Source organism: Lagenorhynchus albirostris, chromosome 6 (genome assembly GCF_949774975.1).
Source record: "Lagenorhynchus albirostris chromosome 6, mLagAlb1.1, whole genome shotgun sequence".
Classification (NCBI taxonomy): domain Eukaryota; kingdom Metazoa; phylum Chordata; class Mammalia; order Artiodactyla; family Delphinidae; genus Lagenorhynchus; species Lagenorhynchus albirostris.
This window is the reverse complement of record NC_083100.1, coordinates 45,769,073-45,786,613: the sequence shown is the minus strand read 5'-3', so window position 1 is coordinate 45,786,613 and position 17,541 is coordinate 45,769,073. Positions and strand designations below refer to the sequence as shown.

The window sequence follows — 17,541 nt, the reverse complement described above, 5'->3', positions numbered from 1 at the left end:
TAAGCTATTATCTACTAACTCAAATTATCTATCGATCTAATCCAAATTTTTAGAACGTAATTCTCCTCTAGCAGGTTAATAAATAAATTTCCTGTTATGTTTGTTTCATGATTCTACCTACAACCTGCAAAATCAAAACCTTTTTTTTTTTTTGCGGTACGCGGGCCTCTCCCTGTTGTGGCCTCTCCCACCGCGGAGCACAGGCTCCGGACGCGCAGGCTCAGCAGCCATGGCTCACGGGCCCAGCCGCTCCGCGGCATGTGGGATCTTCCCGGACCGGGGCACGAACCCGTGTCCCCTGCATCGGCAGGCGGACTCTCAACCACTGCGCCACTAGGGAAGCCCAAACTTGTCTCATGGAAAAAGTTGTTATATTTTTTAAATAAATTTATTTATTTATTTTTATTTATTTATTTTGGCTGCATTGGGTTTTTGCTGCTGTGTGTGGGCTTTCTATAGTTTCGGCAAGCAGGAGCTATGCTTCCTTGCGGTGCACGTGCTTCTCATTGCGTTGGCTTCTCGTTGCAGAGCGTGGGCTCTAGGCATGCGGGCTTCAGTAGTTGTGGCTCTCCGGCTTAGTTGCTCCGTGGCATGTGGGGTTTTCCCGGACCAGGGATCGAACCTGTGTCCCCTGCATTGACAGGCGGAGTCTTAACCACTGCGCCACCAGGGAAGTTCCTGTCATGTTCTTTTAAATAAAAGTGGTGGTGAATAAAAATGGCTTAATAGTTATGGATATGAGGCAGGTGAATTAAAAAATGATGCCCATTTAGCATTAACTTTAATTTTCCTGAAGAGAGGTGACAGGCCTAAAATAGTTGATTGTTCTTTTTTCTTATAATTTTAGAAGGAAAATACTTTGTTTTTTCACGTGACATTAACAGTACTATAGGACTTGTATTTGCAAATGATAGGACCAACACTGGATTAATTTCCAAAATATACAAACAGATCGTACAACTCAATATCAAAAAAACAAACACCCCAATCAAAAAATGGGCAGAAGATCTAAACAGACATTTCTCCAAAGAAGACATACAAATGGCCAACAGGCACATGAAAAGATGCTCACAATCTCTAATTATCAGAGAAATGCGAATCAAAACTACAAAGAGGTGTCACCTCATTCCAATCCAAATGGCCATGATCAAAGAGTCAACAGATAATAAATGCTGGAGAGGGTGTGGAGAAAAAGGAACCCTCCTACACTGTTGGTGGGAATGTATTGGATTGGCCAAAACATTTGTTCAGGTTTTTCCATAAGAGGTTACGGGAAAACCTGAACCAACTTTTTGACCAACCCAATACATTGGTGCAGTCACTATGGACAACAGTATGGAGGTTCCTTAGAAAACTAAAAATAGAGTTACCGTATGATCCTGCAATCCCACTCCTGGGCATATATCCAGAGAAAACTATAATTCGAAAAGATACATGCACCCCAGTGTTCACTGCAGCACTATTTACAATAGTCAAGACATGGAAGCAACCCAAATGTCCATCGACAGATGAGTGGATAAAGAAGTGGTATATACCGTGATCACAAAGGTGGTTTTCCCAGGGTGAGGCTTATCCATTGCACTGCGGGTGTGCTAACCCCTGTGATTTCCCCAAAGGCGGGAAACTCGACTGCATAATTTGTGGTAGTGGGGGACTGTATTCATGCTCTCCCCTGAAAAAAAAGTGGTATATATATGCAATGGAATATTTCTCAGCCATAAGAAAGAGTGAAAAATGCCATTTACAGCAACACAGATGGATCTAGAGATTATCATACTAAGTGAAATAAGCCAAAGACAAATATCATATGATATCACTTTTATGTGGAATCAAAAAAAAAAGGTACAAATGAACTTATTTACAAAACAGAAAGAGACTCACAGGCATAGAAAACACACTTCTGACTACCAAACGGGAAGGGTGGGGGGAGGGATAAATTAGGAGTTTGGGATTAACATATACACACTACTATATATAAAATAGATAACCAACAAGGACCTACTGTATAGCACAGGGAACTATACTCAGTATTTTGTAATAAACTATAAGGGAAAAGAATCTTAAAAAAAAATACGTGTGTGTAACTGAATCACTTTGCTGTACACCTGAAACTAGCACAACATTATAAATCAACTATACTTCAATAAGAAGAAAAAAAAAGTGAACTCAGTTTGAGATGTTGCTTATACATTGGTAAGTTTTAGGAATTGTGCAAGGTGATGTGTCAGAGTCCTTATCACAGAAAGGAAAGAATAGGTAAGTAAATAGAGTAGGAAAAATGTTGGGGGCTAGCTAAATGTAGAGGCTTTCAGTGTTTATTTTGTGATTGTTCCATATTTTATGACTATAGTTGCTTTAAAAATATCTTTTTTTTTTTTTTTTTTTTGTGGTATGCGGGCCTCTCACTGTTGTGGCCTCTCCCGTTGCGGAGCACAGGCTCGGGACACGCAGGCCCAGCGGCCATGGCTCACGGGCTCAGCCGCTCCGCGGCATGTGGGATCTTCCCGGACCGGGGCACGAACCCGTGTCCCCTGCATCGGCAGGCGGACTCTCAACCACTGCGCCACCAGGGAAGCCCTAAAAATATCTTGATTATCAAGATTTGTTAACATTTTGTAACGAGATGTGAACTCTTCAATGTCGGAGAATTTTGTTTCCCCCTTGGAAATAAGCTCCGCTGCCTCTTGATCTTCATTCTCTTTGACTGACATCCTGTAGTTAGTGCCTCATGGGTTTACGCTGATGATTTTACCTAGTTCATTCTCAGATTCTCTAGTTATGATCTTATAAAGTATCCCTCATGACTAAAAAGAATGTATTCTGACCAAAACAGGCTTCATTTCTACTCTGAACTGCTAATAAATTTCAAACAGAAAGCTCTTCAATCCCAACCCAAAAAGTCTATACTTAGCATAGCTTTTAAAGAATCCTGATTGAGCACTGTAAACAACTCTACATTTTTTTTTAACACTGATTTTTCAAGCAGTGAAAATTTCCTCTGCTAGAAACATTCCAAGGTTTTCATCACCTTTTCTGGCACCAAATCTTGGATGTGTCAAATATTGGCTGTAAGAGCTGCTTCCACCTGTGAAGCCTTTATTCTGATTTCTTAACCGGAAGATTGATTTAATTGTTAATGTTGACTACGTCAGTGGTGAGCCATTTGGTCTTTGGTTGGGTAGGGTGTGCACAGTGCTTGATCTCTGTACACTTGGCAGTGCTCTTGTCTGATGGGATGCTGGAGGAAGAGACTGAGTGGAAACTGTTTGGCTGCTGTTTCTGGAAGGTTAGGAAGATATGATCTGCTTATTTTGAGGCGGGGCAATAAGACACAAACTGCCTTCTAGAAATCTTATTGTAGAAGTCGATATTTAATTTTATTATCGTTATAAAAACTGAAAAGTAAGTAGCCCAAAGAACAGTCTTGGTTTTAATATATCATGAGTTACCACACACTTGAAGGCTATTGCCATTTCATGCAATCACGGAAAGAGCTCCTCTTTCATGGTGACATAAACCTGAAAACTTATTTTCCCCAACAAATTAGCAATTTGAAGCTCTTTGCCTTTCTAAACTGTTTGTATTGTGTAATATTGAGCAGATGACAATTACAGATATCTTGGCCATTAGATATTAAGTGCTAAATATTGTATGCAGCATTCAAAACATGATCTGCTCTGTAAACGTATTTGATAGGAAGTAGGTGTCTTCATTTATGTCAATCAGTCCTTCATTTATTCACTTATTATTTTATGCCACAGACACCTTTCTCTCCAGTCATTTTCAAGAAACACATACCTAAGCCTTATTCCATACTATTTAAGTTAGAAATGCATAGCGCCCAGGCATTTGTACATTTTAAAACCTTTTAAGGTTTATAATATAAAGAGGAAAAGCATTGTTCTACATATGTAACTGACTTATTTCTGCAGGTGGTATAATTGATGATGCCTTACTCACCTGCACATGTTTATAAACAAAACAAAACAGTGGACGGTTTATGTCCTTTTGACACTGAACAGATGTGAATTTGATTCCCGTATTAAGTGCCTGAGGGACTTACAAGTACGCCTGTTAATTTGTTGCTTGTTCTTCTAAAGTCTTAAATTTACATTCATCGATGACTCCAGGGCTTTCACAGAAATAGTAGCTACAGTCCTCCTAGCCATATGCCAAGATATTAAATGATTGTCTTTCTTTCACAAGCCTCTGAACGTTGCAGAGTGTGGATTCTTTCTATTTCTTTCTCTATTATCTGATTTAGAAGGTTGCTAGGTAATACTGGCCAAGAGAGTAGAACATTCTTTGATTCCTTTGGTGTGCACAGTGGCTTTTTCTATCAAATATGTGACAATTGAAGCATCTGGAGAATTATCACCACTTACTTCCAACCAGTTAAAGGAATAGAGTAGGTACAGAAAAAGAAACTGATGCTTAATAGGAGGTGGGTTCTGTCTAATTAAAAAAAAAAAAACATGGATTTTAAAGACAGGTGGAAGATATAGCTGTCTAAGTGACTGGAAAGCCCTTTCCACTCTTCATTTCCCAGGAACAGTGGAAATACTAAATTTTGAAAAAAATTATCTCCTTCCCAATTCTTAATAACTTTTCTATTAACATCATTGCCTGTTTTATCTTCTGGAAAATATTATTTTTGTCATTGTACTTGTGAGAATTCAGAGTTATAACATCTATTTTCCTTTGGTACTTTCAAGGGTTCATTTTTACACCTTTGAACAGTTATAGTATGTCTTCGTGTGTGACATTTTTAGTCTATAGAAGGTACTTGGTGCACCTGTCGATTTGAAGATGCTTTGCAATAACTTTGTGGTCACTCAGGGAATTGAATCCATTGAACAGGAACTATTGAAAGCAATGGATATACATCAAGTAATGGTTGACGAGAGTTGGGTTTAGCAGTGTTTGCAGGGACCAAATTATGGAGGAGTGTAAAATTTATCCTGCTGATTCCAAGGCTGCACTGAAGGATGGTTAATCGGTGGGTGGCAGAATCAAGATTTGCATTTCCAAGCTATTGCTGCCAGGAGGTAGAGTAAGATCTGGGGGAAACATATAGGTAAGGAGAGTTAGTCCGATTCAAGGCAGAGTGTTATTAATGTCTGGCAGAGGGAATGGAGAAGATGCAATAGATTCTAGAGCTCTTTTGAAAGTTAAATGGACAAGACATGGTGACAGGCTATAGGGAGTTGAGTAAAGGGGAGAAATATGATGTAACTTGAAGAGCTGGCAACATTTTCCTAGTTGAAAAATTTGGGAGCAGAGCAGCTTTGACAATCATGAAGGTAAGGGCTTATTTCGACTTATCTAATTTGTGACACCTTTGGGAGCTGACCAGTGGCAATGGTCTTGCTAGTTATACTTCATATGCTTGTGTAATATTGCTTGTAATAGATTGTGTTTGCAGTTTTTCAGAAGGTATATTAAAAATCTTCAATTTACATGCAGTGGTTTTAATGTATGCCATGGCTACTTTATCATCTCTCTTATTTAGAACTAGCCTACCTCCCTCTGTGTTGCTCAGAAGAATCATTTGCTATAGTTAAATAAGTCCTTGTTGTTTCCTATCCGGTCATCCTGCCAATGGTGCTCAAGTAATCAGAAGCCCTTTCGCAATGCTGTGCTGGCAAATACCAGAGAAATTCCTGTTGGCTTTCTTCGTGGGAGTTTGCAGTCCTGTTACATGGATGGGAAGTGCCCACTGAGAACACTTTCAGATTCCCAGGATTACCTGGGTAACTTATTGGTACAGAGATGCCTGTGGAGAGAATTCACAGAGGAAAGTGAAGATTTTACATCCCAAACAGCATGTTCGGAGTACCAGGTTCATGGTACTAGGCCCTCAGCATCTGTATCCATGTTCTAATGAAGCCCAACTCATTTGGAGTGGTCTGTCTCCAAGAAGAGAGCTCACATATTTTTATTTGTTGTAGTAAAAAACAGACAATGATTTTACCTTTGTATGTCATTAGATTTTGGTTTATATATGCAGATAAATAGAACATAAGTTACTCGAGGGCAGAGAATCTGTCTTGTTCATCATTATATCTCTGCCGTCTGGACATATCCCTAACGCTCAATAAATATTGGTTAAATGAATGAATTTTAGTTACTGGAGTAATGATTCCAGTTTTTCTCTTATCTCAGCATTTGTCTGTCTCTGTGTGAACTGACGGAAGGGATAAAGGAGAGGGCACGGGCTGGGGAAGTTGCCTTAGCCATAGGGCAGACAGTTGAGTTCCAGTGGGTGGACAGAACCATTGTGTCCAAAGTTACCTTAGATTACCTCCAGCCGCTTTTGAGAAAATAGATTAGCTCCAGGAGTTCAGGATGAAGCAACAGGGAGCATTGACTTATGGGTCTGACACAGCCATGGAGAATCAGATGGCATTTAATACATATATATCCTGGGCTTTCACAGGTTTTTTTTTTTTTTTTGAGTTCTAGGTCAGCCCATGTCATCGAGTAGGATTTATTTATCAAGTTTTAGTTCTGGTGGTGTGACAGAAGTACAGTATTATCCTAGAAACTCAGACAGGTACCAAGTTAGTAACAGTTATATACTGAGGCCCACAGAAGGGATACACAATTAGGAACGTGGGTGTCTGTATCCTCTTACCAGCGTGGGTAGCTTCAGGAGGGAGGAGGCTGTGAGTCAGAACAATCAGCATGTCCTTCAGCCAGTAAGATGAGTGACCAACATCAATGAATGAGAAATGGAAAAGCCTATTTGCTCTCTTCCCTACTGTGCTTTGGCTCTAGAGTGGGTGGGTGGGGACCTGCAGTGAAGCCTGGGGGTAAGGATGTGGTGATGCTCCATGGCACACTGTAAGCATTCGTCCTTTGCCTCCCTTCTCCTCCCCCACGTTGCATCCTTTCATTTCTCCTTTACATCCTTTCTACATCCTATCCTCTCTTCTTCTCCCTTTTGACCCTCTCTTTCCCTTTTTCTCATCCTCCTTCCTTCTTCCCCCCTGCAGGATATCATTTTTAAGTATGGTAAAAATTCTGTACCTAATATTTTATAATATAGGAAAATAAAATCTAATATATAAATAAGGATAATCTAGGAAAAAAATGTATGGACTACCTGGTGTTGGGAGGTCCGTAAAATTGAAAAGAATGTATTATATTTTTGGCTATATTGATACAGTCTAAGCCTTGAGTTAAAAAAATGTTTTACACATAGCAAAGAAAATACAGAAGCCATAGATAAATTGTGTTTGCTTTATTGTTCTTATAAAGAATGAGAAAAATCAGCACAGATTTGTTTGTTTTTGCTTTTGAATTAGCTGTAGGAGAACAGATGTCTACAAGATGTAGAGCATATTTTCTTTTTTGGAGAGTACACTTTTTCTCAGTGATTTGAGCTGTATAAATTTGTGTGGCTTTTTTTCCTTTTCATTGGATTACTATAATTCTTTGAGAATGTATTAATTTGATACCATTTTTTTCCTATTATTTTTACAATGTTATATATGGTGAAGTTTTGTTCATTTGTGGTTTTAAGACTGATTCCTTAGGTGACTGTTGAGCGCAGACAGAAGAGATGATGTTAGTCTCTTTTGATGCGAGGAAAAGGGCTCGCTTCAGTAAGGTTATGTTTAGGAATGAAAAAGACAGGCGTCCAAGACATGTGTCTAGCCTTTAAGGGAACCCAGGGAAGATGGACTGAGATTCAGAAATGGGAAGTAACCAGTACATCTCTGAGCTGATTGCCTCTCTGCCCCCTAGTGACAGAGTTGATTCTCTGCCACTGGAATGATGTATCTACCTTCCGTCTGCTTTTCCCGCTGGTACCAGCATCCTCTCTCTTTATATTTCTCTTTCTTCTGACTCAGTTTCTGATCACTCATAGTAGTTATTCTTCATGATTTCTACTTCCTCAGAACATCTGTTAAGCATTTTCTCCCTGCGTCTTATTTTTCTGCCCCAAATAGTCTGATTCTTTTCCATGTCAGAGTTCAGAATCTAGAACATGTCCTTGGTTCAGGTAACCCACTGTTACGTTGTTTAGGTGGAGCTTTTGCACAAGGGCCCCGCTTAAGCCTTAGATGATGTAGTCTTAGCTCAGGTGCTCACTCTAGTCTCCTCAGAGGCGAAGGGTTATGCCAAGTGCTTCCTGGCAGGTTAATCTCTTAGCAGGAGGGTGAGGGCAGGACCCTTATAGATGGGATTTATTGGCACAACAGGCATTTTGGGAGAAACAGATGGCCAGTTCGCATATAGTGAGACATTACTTTGGCACAAGGAGTGCAGTGGTTAGAGAACCTGAAACACTAGCCCAGTGACCTGCTCATCCTTGGCCCTCCATGTATTTTGGCCTTGATGAAACAATCAATAAATGAGAAATAATTGTTTCTCACTTAGTTTTAGAGGCCTTCCATGACTCTCATTGCATATTTTATTTATCACCCTCATTTAATTCACAAATTTTTCTTTCAAACTTAATTTTCATTTACTACTTTACGGGTTATTTCAACCCATAGGTGGGGCTTAAAAAATATATAAACAGCTTCTAAAGGGAGTTAAACGTATTTGATAATGGAGACATCTGAAGTAGGTAAGGCTCTTTCAGTTTTAAAAAGTGATAAAGATTGCATCTCAGAGTGTTGTCTCTATCTTGGATAAAGTCCCTGAGCAGATACTCAAATAGTACACAGGTAACACTGGCAAAAAGCAGAGTCACTACAGATAACTCAACTTCATTTCTTTATATGGCTGAGTAATATTCCGTTGAGTGGCATGTACATATATAAACTACCAAATGTAAAACCGATAGCTAGTGGGAAGCAGCCGCATAGCACAAGGAGATCAGCTCCGTTCTTTGTGACCACCTAGAGGGGTGGGATAGGGAGGGTAGGAGTGGGGGAGATGCAAGAGGGAAGAGGTATGGGGATATACATATATGTAAAGCTGATTCACTTTGTTATAAAGCAGAAACTAACACACCATTGTAAAGCAATTATACTCCAATAAAGATGTTTAAAAAAACAAAGAAGAAAAGCAGAGTCAGAATTTTAAAAATGTGAGAGGGGGGGCTTCCCTGGTGGCGCAGTGGTTGAGAGTCCGCTTGCCGATGCAGGGGACACGGGTTCGTGCCCCAGTCCGGGAGGATCCCACATGCCGCGGAGCAGCTAGGCCCGTGAGCCATGGCCGCTGAGCCTGTGCGTCTGAAGCCTGTGCTCCGCAACAGGAGAGGCCACAACAGTCAGAGGCCCGCGTAACGCAAAAAAAAAAAAAAAAAAAATGTGAGAGGAGGTTGTCTTTAAATGCTTTTTTTTTTTTTCATCTTTAATGGAGTATAATTGCTTTACAATGGTGTGTTAGTTTCTGCTTTATAACAAAGTGAACCAGTTATACATATACATACGTTCCCATCTCTCTTCCCTCTGGCGTCTTCCTCCCTCCCACCCTCCCAATCCCACCCCTCCACAAAGTCACAAAGCACAGAGCTGATCTCCCTGTGCCATGAGGCTGCTTCCCACTAGCTATCTACCTTACGTTTGTTAGTGTGTATATGTCCATGCCTCTCTCTAGCCCTGTCACCGCTCACCCTTCCCCCTCCCCATATCCTCAAGTCCGTTCTCCAGTAGGTCTGTGTCTTTATTCCTGTCTTACCCCTAGGTTCTTCATGACATTTTTTTTCTTAAATTCCATATATATGTGTTAGCATACGGTATTCGTCTTTCTCTTTCTGACTTACTTCTAGGTCTATCTACCTCATTACAAATAGCTCAATTTCGTTTCTTGTTATGGCTGAGTAATATTCCATTGTATATATGTGCCACATCTTCTTTATCCATTCATCCAATGATGGGCACTTAAGGTTGCTTCCATTTCCGGGCTATTATAAATAGAGCTGCAATGAACATTTTGGTACATGACTCTTTTTGAATTTTGGTTTTCTCAGGGTGTATGCCCAGTAGTGGGATTGCTGGGTCATATGGTAGTTCTATTTGTAGTTTTTTTAAGGAACCTACATACTGTTCTCCATAGTGGCTGAACCAGTTCACATTCCCACCAGCACTGCAAGAGTGTTCCCTTTTCTCCACACCCTCTCCAGCATTTATTGTTTCTAGATTTTTTGATGATGGCCATTCTGACCAGTGTGAGATGATATCTCATTGTAGTTTTGATTTGCATTTCTCTAATGATTAATGATGTTGAGCATGCTTTCATGTGTCTTTTGGCAGTCTGTATATCTTCTTTGGAGAAATGTCTATTAGGTCTTCTGCCCATTTTTGGATTGGGTTGTTTGTTTTTTTGTTATTGAGCTGCATGAGCTACTTATACATTTTGGAGATTCATCCTTTGTCAGTTGCCTCATTTGAAAACACTTTCTCCCATTCTGAGGGTTGTCTTTTGGTCTTGTTTATGGTCTCCTTTGCTGTGCAAAAGCTTTGAAGTTTCATTAGGTCCCATTTGTTTATTTTTGTTTTTATTTCCATTACTCTAGGAGGTAGGTCAAAAAGGATCTTGCTGTGATTTATGTCATAAAGTGTTCTGCCTATGTTTTCCTCTAAGAGTTTGATAGTTTCTGGCCTTACATTTAGGTCTTTAATCCATTTTGAGTTTATTTTTGTGTATGGTGTTAGGGAGTGATCTAATCTCATACTTTTACATGTACCTGTCCAGTTTTCCCAGCACCACTTATTGAAGAGGCTGTCCTTTCTCCACTGTACATTCCTGCCTCCTTTATCAAAGATAAGGTGAGCATATGTGCGTGGGTTTATCTCTGGGCTTTCTATCCTGTTCCATTGATCTATCTTTCTGTTTTTGTGCCAGTACCGTACTGTCTTGATTACTGTAGCTTTGTAGTATAGTCTGAAGTCAGGGAGCCTGATTCCTCCAGCTCCGTTTTTCGTTCCCAAGATTGCTTTGGCTGTTCGGGGTCTTTTGTGTTTCCATACAAATTGTGGAATTTTTTTTTCTAGTTCTGTGAAAAATGCCAGTGGTAGTTTGATAGGGATTGCACTGAATCTGTAGATTGCTTTAGGTAGTAGAGTCATTTTCACAATGTTGATTCTTCCAATCCAAGAACATGGTATATCTCTCCATCTATTTGTATCATCTTTAATTTCTTTCATCAGTGTCTTATAATTTTCTGCATACAGGTCTTTTGTCTCCTCAGGTAGGTTTATTCCTAGATATTTTATTCTTTTTGTTGCAATGGTAAATGGGAGTGTTTTCTTGATTTCACTTTCGGATTTTTCATCGTTAGTGTATAGGAATGCCAGAGATTTCTGTGCATTAATTTTGTATCCTGCTACTTTACCAAATTCTTTGATTAGCTCTAGTAGTTTTCTGGTAGCATCTTTAGGATTCTCTATGTATAATATCATGTCATCTGCAAACAGTGACAGCTTTCCTTCTTCTTTTCCAATTTGGATTCCTTTTATTTCCTTTCCTTCTCTGATTGCTATGGCTAAAACTTCCAAAACTATGTTGAATAAGAGTGGTGAGAGTGGGCAACCTTGTCTTTTTCCTGATCTTAGTGGAAATGCTTTCAGTTTTTCATCATTGAGGATGATGTTGGCTGTGGGTTTGTCATATATGGCCTTTATTATGTTGAGGAAAGTTCCCTCTATGCCTACTTTCTGCAGGGTTTTTATCATAAATGGGTGTTGAATTTTGTCGAAAGCTTTCTCTGCATCTATTGAGATGATCGTATGGTTTTTCTCCTTCAATTTGTTAATATGGTGTATCACGTTGATTGATTTGAGTATATTGAAGAATCCTTGCATTCCTGGAATAAACCCCAGTTGGTCATGGTGTATGATCCTTTTAATGTGCTGTTGGATTCTGTTTGCTAGTATTTTGTTGAGGATTTTTGCATCTATGTTCATCAGTGATATTGGCCTGTAGTTTTCCTTCTTTGTGACATCCTTGTCTGGTTTTGGTATCAGGGTGATGGTGGCCTCATAGAATGGGTTTGGGAGTGTTCCTCCCTCTGCTATATTTTGGAGTAGTTTCAGAAGGATAGGTTTTAGCTCTTCTCTATATGTTTGATAGAATTCTCCTGTGAAGCCATCTGGTCCTGAGCTTTTGTTTGTTGGAAGATTTTTATTCACAGTTTCAATTTCAGTGCTTGTGATTGGTCTGTTCATATTTTCTATTTCTTCCTGATTCAGTCTTGGCAGGTTGTGCATTTCTAAGAATTTGTCCATTTCTTCCAGGTTGTCCATTTTATTGGCATAGAGTTGCTTGTAGTAATGTCTCATGATCTTTTGTATTTCTGCAGTGTCAGTTGTTACTTCTCCTTTTTCATTTCTAATTCTATTGATTTGTGTCTTCTCCCTTTTTTCTTGATGAGTCTGGCTAGTGGTTTATCTATTTTGTTTATCTTCTCAAAAAACCAGCTTTTAGTTTTATTGATCTTTGCTATTGTTTCCTTCATTTCTTTTTCATTTATTTCTGATCTGATTTTTATGATTTCTTTCCTTCTGCTAACTTTGGGGTTTTTTTGTTCTTCTTTCTCTAATTGCTTCAGGTGCAAGGTTAGGTTTTTTATTCGAGATGTTCCCTGTTTCTTAAGGCAGGATTGTACTGCTATAAACCTAGCTGTTAGAACTGCTTTTGCTGCATCCCATAGATTTTGGTTCGTCGTGTCTCCATTGTCATTTGTTTCTAGGTATTTTTTAATTTCCTCTTTGATTAATTCAGTGATCACTTGGTTATTAAGTAGTGTATTGTTTAGCCTCCATATGTTTGTATTTTTTACAGATCTTTTCCTGTAATTGATATCTAGTCTCATAGTGTTGTGGTCGGAAAAGATACTTGATACAATTTCAATTTTCTTAAATTTACCAAGGCTTGATTTGTGATGCAAGATATGATCTATCCTGGAGAATGTTCCATGAGCACTTGAGAAAAATGTGTATTCTGTTGTTTTTGGATGGAATGTCCTATAAATATCAATTAAGTCCATCTTGTTTAATGTATTATTTAAAGCTTGTGTTTCCTTATTTATTTTCATTTTGGATGATCTGTCCATTGGTTAAAGTGGGGTGTTAAAGTCCCCTACTATGAATGTGTTACCATCGATTTCCCCTTTTATGGCTGTTAGTATTTGCCTTATATATTGAGGTGCTCCTATGTTGGGTGCATAAATATTTACAATTGTTATATCTTCTTCTTGATCCATTATGTAGTGTCCTTTTTTTTTTTTCAGTACACAGGCCTCTCACTGTTGTGGCCTCTCCCGTTGCGGAGCACAGGCTCCGGACGCGCAGGCTCAGTGGCCATGGCTCACAGCCCAGCCGCTCTGCGGCATGTGGGATCTTCCTGGGGCACGACCGGGGCATGAACCCGCGTCCCCTGCATCGGCAGGTGGACTCTCAACCACTGCACCACCAGGAAAGCCCTAGTGTCCTTCTTTGTCTCTTCTAATAGTCTTTATTTTAAAGTCTATTTTGTCTGATATGAGAATTGCTACTCCAGCTTTCTTTTGGTTTCCATTTGCATGAAATATCTTTTTCCATCCCCTTACTTTCAGTCTGTATGTGTCTCTAGGTCTGAAGTGGGTCTCTTGTAGACAGCAAATATATGGGTCTTGTTTTTGTATCCATTCAGCCAATCTGTGTCTTTTGGTGGGAGCATTTAGTCCATTTACATTTAAGGTAATTATCGATATGTATGTTCCTATTCCCATTTTCTTAATTGTTTTGGGTTCGTTATTGTAGGTGTTTTCCTTCTCTTGTGTTTCCTGCCTAGAGAAGTTCCTTTAGCAGTTGTTGTAAAGCTGGTTTGGTGGTGCTGAACTCTCTCAGCTTTTGCTTGTCTGTAAAGGTTTTAATTTCTCCATCAAATCTGAATGAGATCCTTGCTGGGTAGAGTAATCTTGGTTGCAGGTTTTTCTCCTTCATCACTTTAAATATGTCCTGCCAGTCCCTTCTGGCTTGCAGAGTTTCTGCTGAAAGATCAGCTGTTAACCTTATGGGGATTCCCTTATGTGTTATTTGTTGTTTTTCCCTTGCTACTTTTAATATGTTTTCTTTGTATTTAATCTTTGACAGTTTGATTAATATGTGTCTTGGTATATTTCTCCTTGGATTTATCCTGTATGGGACTCTCTCTGCTTCCTGGACTTGATTAACTATTTCCTTTCCCATATTAGGGAAGTTTTCAACTATAATCTCTACAAATATTTTCTCAGTCCCTTTCTTTTTCTCTTTTTCTTCTGGAACCCCTATAATTCGAATGTTGGTGTGTTTAATGTTGTCCCAGAGGTCTCTGAGACTGTCCTCCGTTCCTTTCATTTTTTTCCTTTATTCTGCTCTGCAATAGTTATTTCCACTATTTTATCTTCCAGGTCACTTATCCGTTCTTCTGCCTCAGTTATTCTGCTATTGATCCCATCTAGAGTATTTTTAATTTCATTTATTGTGTTGTTCATCGTTGTTTGTTTTATCTTTAGTTCTTCTAGGTCCTTGTTAAATGTTTCTTGCATTTTGTCTATTCTATTTTGAAGATTTTGGATCATCTTTACTATCATTATTCTGAATTCTTTTTCAGGTAGACTGCCTATTTCCTCTTCATTTGTTAGGTCTGGTGGGTTTTTATCTTGCTCCTTCATCTGCTATGTGTTTTTCTGTCTTCTCATTTTGCTTATCATACTGTGTTTGGGGTCTCCTTTTTGCAGGCTGCAGGTTCATAGTTCCCGTTGTTTTTGGTGTCTGTTCCCAGTGGCTAAAGTTGGCTTAGTGGGTTGTGTAGGCTTCCTGGTGGAGGGGACTAGTGCCTTTGTTCTGGTGGATGAGGCTGGATCTTGTCTTTCTGGTGGGCAGGTCCACGTCTGGTGGTGTGTTTTGGAGTGTCTGTGGACTTATTATGAATTTACGCAGCCTCTCTGATAATGGGTGGTGTTGTGTTCCTGTCTTGCTAGTTATTTGGCATAGGATGTCCAGCACTGTAGCTTGCTGGTCGTTGAGTGAAGTTGGGTGCTGGTGTTGAGATGGAGGTCTCTGGGAGATTTTTGCTATTTGATATTATGTGGAGCTGGGAGGTCTCTTGTGGCAGTGTCCTGAAGTTGGCTCTCCCACCTCAGAGGCACAGCACTGACTCCTGGCTGCAGCACCAAGAGCCTTTCATCCACATGGCTCAGAATAGATGGGAGAAAAAGTAGAAAGAAAGAATTAGTAGAAGTAGAAAGAAAGAAAGAAAGAAAGGAGGGAGGGAGGGAGGAAGGAAGGAGGGAAGGAAGGGAAAAAAGAAAGAAAGAAGATAAAATAAAATAAAATAAAGATAAAATATAATAAAGTTATTAAAATAAAAATAATTATTAAGAGAAAACAAATTAAAAAAAATAAAAGAAATGGAGAGATAGAACCCTAGGACAAATGGTGGAAGCAAAGCTCTACAGACATAATCTCACACAGAAGCATACACATACACACTCACAAAAAGAGGAAAAGGGGAAAAAAACCATAAATCTTGCTCTCAAAGTCCACCTCCTCAATTTGGGATGATTTGTGTGTAAAGGAGGGAAGGAAGGAAAGAAAGAAAGAAAGAAGATAAAGTAAAATAAAATAATGTTATTGAAATAAAAAATTATTATTAAGAAAAAAAATTAAAACAAAAAAAAGAAAACAAAAAACGGATGGATAGAACCCTAGGACAAATGGTGGAAGCAAAGCTATACAGACAAAATCTCACACAGAAGCATATACATACACAGTCACAAAAAGAGGAAAAGGGGAAAAAATCATAAATCTTGCTCTCAAAGTCCACCGCCTTAATTTGGGATGATTCGTTGTCTATTCATGTATTCCACAGATGCAGGGTACATCAAGTTGATTGTGGAGGTTTAATCCACTGCTCCTGAGGCTGCTGGGAGAGATTTCCCTTTCTCTTCTTTGTTCTCACAGCTCCCAGGGGCACAGCTTTGGATTTGGCCCTGCCTCTGCGTGTAGGTTGCCGGAGGGCGTCTGTTCTTTGCTCAGACAGGACGGGGTTAAAGGAGCCGCTGATTCGGGGGCTCTGGCTCACTCAGGCGGGGGGAGGGAGGGGCACGGAGTGTGGGGCGAGCCTGCGGAGGCAGAGGCCTGCATGACGTTGCACCAGCCTGAGGCATGCAGTGCATTCTCCTGGGGGAGTTGTCCCTGGATCCCGGGACCCTGGCAGTGGCGGGCTGCACAGGCTCCCCGGAAGCGGGGTGTGGATAGTGACCCGTGCTTGCACACGGGCTTCTTGGTGGTGGCAGCAGCAACCTTAGTATCTCATGCCTGTATCTGGGGTCCGCGCTTTTAGCCGCAGCTCGCGCCCGTCTCTGGAGCTCCTTTAAGCAGCGCTCTTAATCCCCTCTCCTCGCGCACCAGGAAACAGAGGGAAGAAAAAGTCTCTTGCCTCTTCGGCAGGTCCAGACTTTTCACCGGACTCCCTCCCGGCTAACCGTGGTGCACTAACGCCCTGCAAGCTGTGTTCACGCCGCCAACCCCAGTCCTCTCCTGGCACTCAGACCGAAGCCCGAGCCTCAGCTCGCAGCCCCGCCTGCCCCGGCGGGTGAGCAGACAAGCCTCTCGGGCTGGTGAGTGCCGGTCGGCCTTGATCCTTTGTGCGGGAATCTTCCTGCTTTGCCCTCCGCACCCCTGTGGCTGCGCGCTCCTCCGCGGCCCCGAAGCTCCCCGCCCCTGCCACCCGCAGTCTCCGCCCACGAAGGGGCTTCCTAGTGTGTGGAAACCTTTCCTCCTTCACAGCTCCCTCCCACTGGTGCAGGTTCCGTCCCTATCCTTTTGTCTCTGTTTATTCTTTTTTCTTTTGCCCTACCCAGGTACGTGGGGAGTTTCTTGCCTTTTGGGAGGTCTGAGGTCTTCTGCCAGCGTTCAGTAGGTGTTCTGTAGGAGTTGTTCCACGTGTAGATGTATTTCTGATGTATCTATGGGGAGGAAGGCGATCTCCGCGTCTTACTCTTCCGACATCTTCTCGGAAGCCCTAAATGCTTTTAAATGTATGTGTTGCTTCTGGTTAACTCTGTCTGTGTGTGTGTGTGTGTGTGTGTGTGTGTGTGTGTGTGTGTGTGTATGTGTGTGTGGTTTTATTATTGTTAGTTTCTTTATTTTTTTGATTTTTGTTAAGGTGGAACTTGATAACCTATTCATAAGACTTTTCTCTCTTCTAGCAATCTTTTGGCTGTTTCTCCCCCAAATCTTTCCCATGTATCTACTGAGCATGTACTATGTACCAAGCACAAAGAAAGTGATGCAGTTTTTATCTAATTCAGATAGACAGTAAGCCTGTGATTGCTCTACTTATAATCCAGCTGGCAAGATGTAAATAGGTTGAAAAGTATGGTTTCCTTGATTAGGCAGCAATTTTCATTGTGTACAAGCACCTGGTATATTCTTTCAGACTTCACACTGTGTCTTGTTTTCTTCTGTAAAAGGTCTTCTTGTCAAGTTCTAATAGACAAAAAATAAATTTCATCATTATTTCATTGCTAATAAGCAATTCATAGCTTAGAATAATTTTCTCACAAAAGCATGCTTTAGCTACAATGCGTGAGGGATTTTCTTTTCCAGTATT

The 17,541-nt window shown here is 40.4% G+C and overlaps 1 protein-coding gene and 1 non-coding gene across 4 annotated transcripts in view; both read left to right on the top strand.

Annotated features, from left to right (window-relative positions):
* The window catches only part of GULP1 (GULP PTB domain containing engulfment adaptor 1), a 268,642-nt gene that overhangs the window by 63,990 nt on the left and 187,111 nt on the right, over window positions 1–17,541 (top strand). The gene's annotated exons all lie outside the window — the stretch shown is intronic.
* Window positions 1,517–1,675, top strand: LOC132522551 (U1 spliceosomal RNA). The gene has a single exon (XR_009541289.1). It is a non-coding gene; the product is annotated as a U1 spliceosomal RNA (small nuclear RNA).